Source organism: Triturus cristatus, chromosome 4_2, assembly GCF_964204655.1.
Source record: "Triturus cristatus chromosome 4_2, aTriCri1.1, whole genome shotgun sequence".
NCBI classification, from domain to species: domain Eukaryota; kingdom Metazoa; phylum Chordata; class Amphibia; order Caudata; family Salamandridae; genus Triturus; species Triturus cristatus.
In genome coordinates, this window is record NC_140586.1 from 127,749,387 (window position 1) to 127,759,276 (window position 9,890).

Here is a 9,890-nt window from a genome sequence, read left to right on the forward strand (position 1 = left end):
CCACCAGCAGAGAAGTCCCGGTCCCGGAAGAGGGACCGGGCGAGGAGAGGAAGCCCGAGACCCGGGTTTACTGAGAGCACAGCGCGGGGCTCCCATCTGCGAGGGAAGCCCCGCGCCGCATGAGAAGTGCCGCCGCCGCCTCTGGAGAGCAGCCTGGTGAGTAGAGCTGCCTGGAGGGGGGAGTTCGCCAGATGGAGGCACCCGTGCAGTGCTGAGCGGCCCCTCGTTACAGTGGGCCGCTCCAACATGCCTCTCCCGTGTGCGTGCCGGACGAGGCACTGCACTGGATCCCGTCTTTCCCCGAGCAGCCCCCGCTTGATAGTGGGGCTGCTCCAACGAGGGGGCACAATTGTATTGAGAAGGCTCCAACGATGGGGCGATCTCTGAAAGAGCCCAGCGAGGCTCCACCCACAAGGGGCACCAGTTGTTTCTATACGGAGCGGCCCCAGATGGCAGCGGGTCGCTCCCCCTTTGCCCCCCCCCAGTAACGTTTAGGGCCACGAAGGCTCTAGGGGGCCTTTCAATTGTTTTATAGCCCGGAGAGGGCTACAGAGGCACGCCGGTGCCTGAGTTCGTTCCACAGCTGCCCAGCACTTAGTGGGCAGCTGCCACGTTTAGGTCGTGCCCCTCTGAGTTTTGGACTGGGCCTCCTGCGCAGTCTTGCCCCTGACTTTGCTGGACACAGGGCATCTTAGCCTGGACAAGGCCGGTGGGCCTGGGGACTACCACAGGTGGTGGCATATGAGTTCTGGCGCAATTGTTCCTTGCTCTACACCTCTGAATGTGTTCATGCATCATGTGTAACGTTCTATTACCCCTACAGGTATGGTGATACTTAGGTGGTTGTTTGCTTTCTCCTAGTACAGGTAGTGCTAGTGAGGTCCTGATTCCCTGCGCAATATTTCTCCTAAGGTGGTTAGGGTTGCGTAGGTGGTGCTTTCCGATACCAGTAGTTACCGGTTGTGGCTACACGTTATTTTGTGCTACTGTGATATTATTCCTATGTTCTAAATGCTAATTTCTACACAGTGCTGATTCCGGACAGTGGTCCATGTGGTCCATGTGGCCCTGTCCCCTGTATATATAATCCCTTGTAAATTCTCCCCGTGCCTGTGGGCACCGTGTAAAGTGTGTGCCTTTATTTAATGTGTGGTGTATAATACAGAGGCTATTTTTATACAATACCTTGTGTGGAGTTTCCTGTGTGGTGGGCCTGGGGTGTTGTTGCTGGGTGCTTGCGCAAATGCTTCACATGTCCTCCGAGATAGGCCTGGCTGCCCGCGCCGCGTTACCTAGAGGGCGAGCAGGGGTCGACCTTTCATAGGAGTGGTGGTCTCTGACTGGCTGGGGCGCCAGCCCTGGCCGGCCGGGGGCCCCATTTCCTACAGGTGTCAAATGCCGCACTAATATAAAGTAGGATCAATGCGGCAGTATCACCTTCCTCTGCATACTTTCTCAGTGCTTCCGTGACAAGGAGCAGTGCACATTCCATTGAGTGAGCGCTTCTAAAACCTGACTGCGAAGGGTGCAGTAGGTCATTTTTATTTATGTGATCGACTAGTTGTTTGTTGGTTATTTTCTCAGCAATTTTTGCTACAAAAGGCAGTAGAGAAATCGGGCGTAGGTTTTTCTAATACCATGTCCTTGATTTGTGGCTTCTTTTTCAGAGGTTTAACAATAGCCTGCTTCCATTTAGCGGGGACCAGACCTTCTTGGAAAGAACGAGATATAATCTCTAAAATGTATGGCATAATAGAGTTAGCTCCCTCCATTATTATCTCTAGTCTTGCAGCATCTACAGGGGAGACAGATTTTATTCCTTTAGCTATAACTGTAAGTACGGCTAGATTGTGGATAGTAAACTCATCTAGCGTCCCTCCCACGTAGGATTCTTGGTCAGAGTTATTGGTGCTGGTGTCTAGTCTAGCCTCTATAGGGAAGGTGTCGTAGATATTCTTTACCTTCACAGCGAAAAACTCAACTATCTTAACGCAGCTCTCCCTAGAGGTTGGTTGTTCGTTAAACTCTTTCTGCGTTCTTAACCCCTTGCATGCCCGCCCCTTTCCCCGCCCAGTGCAGCGCCTTCCATTAGCGGGCAGAGTTCATGACGAGCTGGACTCGTCATGGGCACAGCGCCACCGCAGCCCATGACGAGTCCAGCTCGTCATGGGCACTGAAGGGGTTAAAGTTGTCAATATGGTGAATAATTCCTTAGCGGCATTTCTGGCTCCTTCAATTCTTTCTGTATACAATGCACCTCTAACTTTCTTTACTTGTGAGTGATATCGTTAGAGCTCATGCTTGTACTCTTCTCTGGCCCTATTGCAATAGTCCTTTCTCCATGTTCGTTCAAGCTTTTTTTTTGTGGTGTTTTTTTTTTTACACTTTTTTTGGCCTCTGACAATTCTTTGTTAAACCATAATACAGTAGCACTAGGCCTTTTTTTCGGAATTCTCGTACTCCATGGTGCTATCTCGTTTAGCGACTCGGAGATCCATGAATCCAGTTGGTCATTTGCTCGATTAATGTCTATGTCCAATCTGGGTTCCCTCCCTATTAGTGCCTGCGAAAAGGAAGTGGAGTTAAAGTTGTTCCACTTCCTTGAGGTAATTTCCTTCCTAGGCTGTTGGAATTTTCTTTTATGTGTGAGGGTATTGTAAAGGTGACTAGGTAGTGGTCTGACCAGGGTATTGGCCATGATGCTCCAACAACCAACTCTTCGCAGTTAGTGAAAACTGGATCTAGTATATGACCCTTTTGATGTGTTTGTGTTCCTACTTTTTGAACCAGATTGAATGTCAGTAGGTCATTACATAATATACATATTTCCTGGTTCTGATCATTGTCAAAATGAATGTTTAGGTCACCGAGCACCATAAAGTTTTTATGTCTGAGTGCTGGTTGCACTATTTTTTCTTCCAGACTTGTTATAAATTTAGTTGCTGGGCCTGGTGGTCTATAAATTAAAAAAACAGCTAAGGTGGTACCTTCTGTTGTTGATAGATAATTGTGAAGCTTTTTTATTCACTCTATGTCAGCTTGTTTAATGCACTTGCTACCTATGATGCCATTTACAAGCAACTGACCTGTGGTCAAAGAGTGCCAATTGTTTTTTTTCTTAATGCAGTTTAGGGAAAGAACATAGGCCCTGCCTATCTGTTTGGCAGGAAACCAGGACCCACTCAGTCAAACTACATCAGCATTTTAGCAAAATGAGGGCACTTTCTTACACCTGGCCACCAAGAACATTGTTTCAGTAGTGAAACTGTTGAAGTAATACCTGTGTGTGCTGAACCCAGACCCTCCTGTGCAGCCAGATTTTAACCTAATCTGCGATCCAGGTTTGTTATTACTCTATACACCAATCCTTCAATTTGAGCATACAGCATATTTTGGGCATCTAAGTTGTAGGAGGACATGAGTGGAAAGCCTTTTGGCAAGGCTGAGCTGTTAATACACGTAGCTTTGACAGCTCCCATTATCTTTCTATCCTCGTGCTAGAATGAGTGATCACAGCAATGGCAGCATTTCTCACTGACGCCTTGAGCAGCCAGTGAATACCCTTCAATGTGCACACCAACACGCTGATGACTCAATGTGTGAATAACAGGAGCCCGAGATAAGGCTTCCTTCAGCTCTGCCACTTGTTCCCACAACAGCTTGTGTTTTATTATACAACTTCTAAAACCATTCTGCCCCCAATAGTGAAGCTATTCGTTGTAACACTGGACACAGTAAAATTTATCGCACACAATAAGAAACCACTGCTCATCCTCCCAGTTACAACCCCCATTAAAGCAGAGCAGCATAATCCCAGTTCGTAAACCTCAGTGAAGCACATCAGTGTACTCCCAGTTAACACCTCTTCAGAAAGCACAGCAGTATAATCCCAGTTACCATCCCTCAAACGACAGTAGCGTAATCCCAATTACCACCCCTCAATCATAAAAATGCATGCTCTGTAACCACCTCCAAATGGACAGCAGAGTTCACCAGTTACCACCCATCAATGTAGCACAGTGGCAAATTTGCAGTTACCAGTCACTAAAGCCCAGTAGTGTATTCCCAGTAACCAGCGCTACATACAGCACAGCAGCATATTCTGTTACCACCCCCCAATGAAGTACAGCGGAGTCCACCAGTTATCACCCCTCGAAGAAGCACAGCAGCATACTCCAGATACCACCTATCAATGTAGTACAGTGGCAAATTTGCAGTTACCAATCCTGAATGAAGCACAGCAGCATATTCCCTGGTAACAACGCTCAATAAAGCATGGCAGCACATTGCCAGTCACGAACGCTCAATACAGGACAGTAGTGTATTCGGCTACCACACCACAGTAAAGCACAACAGCGTACTTTCATTTGCCACCTCTTAATATAGCACAGGAGTGAATTTGCAGTTACAAATCCTCAAATAAACCACAGCAGTGTATTCCCTGTTAAAAACGCTCAATAAAGCACAGCAGCGTATTCTGTTACCACACCTCAGTAAAACAAGGCAGCGTACTCCAGTTACTACTCCTCAATGTAGCACAGTAGCGAATTCGCAGTTGCAAATGGTTAATGAAACACAGCAACCTACTACCTGTTACCTACTCTCAATAAAGCACAGTAGGGTATTCGGTTACTGTTACCATTCATATGAACAATATATTCTCAGAGCTGGTTCGATGTTTATTTGGTCCACCTCTCGACCGCCTCAATTCCGATATGCTATAAAAGCACGGAAGATTAAGGTGATCAAGCGAGGGAAGGATAGGGAAGGTACAGCAGGGAGGGAGACCTGTAAGAAATAAACAATATGCCTATCACTCACGGTAACACCTTTTGGCATATCAATATATAGCACTATATTATCATTGCCTGTAAAGGAAAATAACACCACCTAGAACACTTCATGTTAGGTATAGGCATATCCTTTAAACAGGTGTTAGCGATACCTCTTTGGTGAAGGGGGAGGGAAGGAAATATCAGAAATGAGGTAAGGAGATATATTTTTAGGTATAGTACTTTCCTGTATGCTATCTTTTTAAGTATGAACCTTCTTGTATGCACACCCACCTAAAAGTATCATGTGTCCCACCTCACAGGGTATTAACCTTAATCTCAGGACTCCAGAGCCCCGTTAGAAAAACAGTACTACACATGATGAGTAGGCGCATTCAATACAATCTAGAAGCACATACAAAGCAAAGGTCCTTTTTCACCAATGTGCGCAATAATGTCATAGAAGGCTATTTGCGTCATTGACCTTCATTTTTCATTGCAAGGAATTAAATCCAAACACGTTACTAGTTCAAGCCCCAATTGTAAACAAATAATAATGCGACCAACAGTATTGTTGAATACGCCAAAAATGTCTTGTAATCAATTGTTATAACTGATATGTGCAGCGCTTAATAGTCACACAAACCACCGTACAAAAGGCCTGATTTGTGGATTGTGCAACCTCAGCAGTGTTCCACTGTTAACCCCGGTTAAAGTCGCCAGGCAGCAACTCAGGCTAACTGGGTGGCTTTGGCTGGGATTCTTCTAGGAAGGACACACTAAGAACAGATGTCCGAATTAAAGCATACTGCGAAAACGGTGCGAAGCGCACCCTTACCCAATACCAAACTCGGGAAACTTCTTGCGGTGACAGCCAAGTGATCCAGAACACACGGCTCGAATAATCTGCCCCGTGTTTACCGCTACTGCAGGATAAATACCATTTCCGCCTCCTTCCTGTCGGTAACGGCGATGCACTCAAGGCTCATGGGATTTGTGGGTCCCCCATCTCCCGCCTCGTCCACCAGCTGAACAAGGCTTTGAACAGCACCACTGCCTCGTTCATGTTAGTTTGTCCGGGACTGCTAAGATTACGCTTGGCGTCCTCTGACCTGCAGCCGAGAGTATGTGTGTAAAAGTTACCACACCTCAGTGAAACACAGCAGAGTACACCCAGTTAATATTCCTTAATGTAGAACGGTAGTGAATTTGCAGTTAAAAATCATCAATAAAGCACAGCAGCATATTCCCAGAAACCAGCGCTCAATACAGAACAGCAGCGTATTCAGTTACAACTCACTGAAGCAAAGCAGTGTACTCCCAGTTACTACTCCTCAATGTAGCACAGTGGGAAATGCTCAGTTACCAATCATCAATTAAGCACAGCAGCGTATTCCCTGTTACCAACTCTCAAAGCACAGCAGCATATTCTGTTACCACACCTCAATGAAGCAGAGGAGCATACTCCCAGTTATCACCCCTTAATGTAACATTTTTATAGTTACTAATTATCAATGAAGCACAGCAGCTTATGCTCAGTACCCAAAGCTCAATTACAGCACAGCAGGGAATTCTGTTACCACACATCAGCAAAGCAGTGTACTACGTTACTACTCCTCAATGCAGCACGGTGACATATTTGCAGTTTCCAATTGTAAATGAAGTACTGCAGCTTAATCGCGGTTACCAATGCTCAATAAAGCACAGCAGTGTATTCTATTACCAAACCTATCTAGCATAGCAGCGTACTCACAGTTACCACCCCGCAATGGAGCACAGTAGCAAGTTAGCAGTTACCAATCATCAATAAAGCACAGCAGCGTATTCACAGTAACGAACGCTCAATACAGCATAGCAGAGCATTCTGTTACCACAACTCACTGAAGAAAAGAAGTACTCCCAGTTGCTACTTCTCAATGTAGCACAGTGGCCGACTCACAGTTACGAATCATCTTGAAAGCACAGCAGCTTATTCCCAGTAACGAACTCTCACTACAGCACAGCAGCCTATTCTGCTACCACACCTCAGTGAAGCACAACAGCGTTCTTCCATTTACCACCCCTCAATATAGCATAGTGGAGAATTTGCAGTTACAGTCAATAAAGCACAGCGGCGTATTCCCTGTTACCAACACTCAGGACAGAAGCGTATTCGGTTACCACACCTCAGTAAAGCAAAGCAGTGTACTCCTAGTTACTACTCCTCAATGTGGCGAATTCACAGTTACCAATCATCAATGAACAGCTGAGTATTCCCTGTTACCAACGCTCAATAAAGCACAGCAGCGTATTGTGTTACCACACCTCAAAGAAAGACAGCAGCATACTTCGTTACCCCCTCAGTCCATACTGCTCAAAGCACAAGAGCGTACTCCCAGTTACCCCCAAAGTCCGTACCACTCAATGAAGTACAGCAGCGTAGTCCCATTTAGCACCCCTCAATATAGCACAGTAGCGAAGTCACAGATGCAAATTGTCAATGAAGTACAGCAGCTTAATCACAGTTACCAATCATCAATGAAGAACAGCCAAGTATTCCCTGTTAGCAATGCTCAAAAAAATCACAGCAGGGTATTCTGTTACCACACCTCAGTGAAACAAGGCAGAGTACTCCTAGTTATTATCCCTCAATGTAGCACAGTAGCATTTATGTAGTTACCAATCATCAATTTAGCACAGCAGCCTATTCTGTTACCACACCTCAATGAAGCAGAGCAGCGTACTCCCAGTTACCACCCTTAATATAGCATAGTGGCGAATTTACATTTGTAAATCATCAATGAAGCACAGCAGTATAATCCCTGATGCCAACCCTAAAAGCACAGCAGCGTATTCGGTTACTACACCCCAATGAAACACAGCAGAGTACTCCAAGTTACTACTCCTCAATGTAGCACAGTGACAAATTTGCAGTTACTAATAGTCAATAAAGCACAGATACATTTTCCCAGTAGCAAATGCTCAATACAGCACAGCAGTGTATTCTGCTACCACACCTCAATGAAGGACAGCAGCGTACTCCCAGTTACCCCATCATAATCCGTACCACTCTTCAATGAAGTACAGCAGCGTAGTCCCAGTTACCACCCCTCAATATAGTACAGTAGTGAATTAGCAGTTACAAATCAGCAATGAAGTACAGCAGCGTATTCCCTATTATCAACGCTCAATAAAGCACAGCAGCGTATACTGTTACCACACCTCAGAAAAAGGACAGCAGCGTACTCCGGTACCCCCCTCATAGTCCGTACCAGTCTTCAATGATGTACAGCAGCCCCAGCTACCACCCCTCAAAATGGCACAGTAGCAAATTCGCAGTTACAAACTGTCAATGAATCACAACAGTGTATTCCCTGTTACCAATGCTGAATAAAGCACAGCAGCGTATTCTGGTACCACACCTCAGTAAAACAAGGCAGAATACTCCAAGTTATCCCTCAATGTAGCGCAGTTGCATTTATGTAGTTACCAATCATCAAGCAAGCACAGCACTCCCTGATACCACCCCTTAATATAGCACAGTAGCAAATTTGCAGTTGCAAATTGTAAATAAAGCATAGCTGCGTATTCCCAGTAACCAACGCTTAATACAGCAGAGTATTCAGTTACGACAACTAACTGAAGCAAAGCAGTGTACTCCCAGTTACTACGCCTCAATGTAGCCCAATGGCGCATTTGTTACCAATCATCAATGAAGCACAGCAGCATATTCCCTGTTGCCAACGCTCAAAGCACAGCAGCGTATTCGGTTACCACACCTCAATGAAGCAGAGCAGCGTACTCCCAGTTACTACTCATCAATGTAGCACAGCGGAAAATTTGCAGTTACTGATCAATAAAGCACAGCAGCTTATTCCCAGTTACCACCTTCATAGTCCGCACCACTATTCAATGAAGCACAGCAAAGTAGTCCCAGTACCACCCCTCAATACAGCACAGTAGCAAATTTGCAGTTACAAACGCTCAATGAAGCACAGCAGCGCATTCTCTTACCACACCTCAGTGAAACACAGCAGAGTACTCCAGTTATCAACCCTCAATGTAGCACAGTAGCATTTTCGTAGTTACTAATCAATGAAGCACAGAAGCTCATACCCAGTAATGAACGCTCAATACAGCACAGCAGCATAATCTGTTACCACAGCTCAGTGGAGCAAAGCAGTGTACTCCCTGATGTAGCACACTGACGAATTTGCAGATACCAATCATTATAAAGCACAGCAGCGTATTCCAAGTAATGAACGCTCAATACAGCACAGCAGCGTGTTCTGTTACAACACCTCAGTGAAGGACAGCAGCGTACTCCGTTACCCCACTCATAGTTCGTACCACTCTTCAATGATGTACAGCAGCGTAGTCCCAGTTACCACCCCTCAAAATAGCACAGTAGCGAATTTGCTGTTAAAAGCTGTCAATAAAGCACAGCAGCGTATTCCGTGTTATCAACCCTCAAAAGCACAGCAGCGTATTATGTTACCAAATCTCAGTGAAGGACAGCAGCATACTACCATTTACCCCCCTTATACTCCGTACCACTCTTCAATGAAGTACTGTAGCCTAGTCCAAGTAACCACCCCTCAACAAAGCACAGTGGTGAATTAGCCGTTTCAAATCAATGAAGCACAGCAGCATATTCTGTTACCACACCTCAGTAAAGCAAAGCAGTGTACTCCCAGTTACTACTACTCAATGTAGCACAGTGGCGAATTTGCGGTTACAAATCATCAATGAACAGCAGTATATTCCCTGTTACAAACGCTTAATGAAGCACAGCAGCGTATTGTTACCACACCTCAATGAAGCAGAGCAGCCTACTCCCAGTACCACCCCTCAATATAGCACAGTAGCGAATTCGCAGTTGCAAATAGCCAATGAAGCATAGCACCGTATTATGTTGCCACACCTCAAATAAGGACAGCAGCGTACTACCTTTTACCACCCCAGTCCATACTGCTCTTCAATAAAGCACAACAGCGTAGTCCGTTACCAACGCTCAATAAAACACAGCAGCTTATTCTGTTAACAAACGCCAGTGAAATACAGCAGAGTACTCCCAGTTACCACCCCACAATGTAGCACAGCAGCAAATTTGCAGTTACAAATAATCATTGAACCACA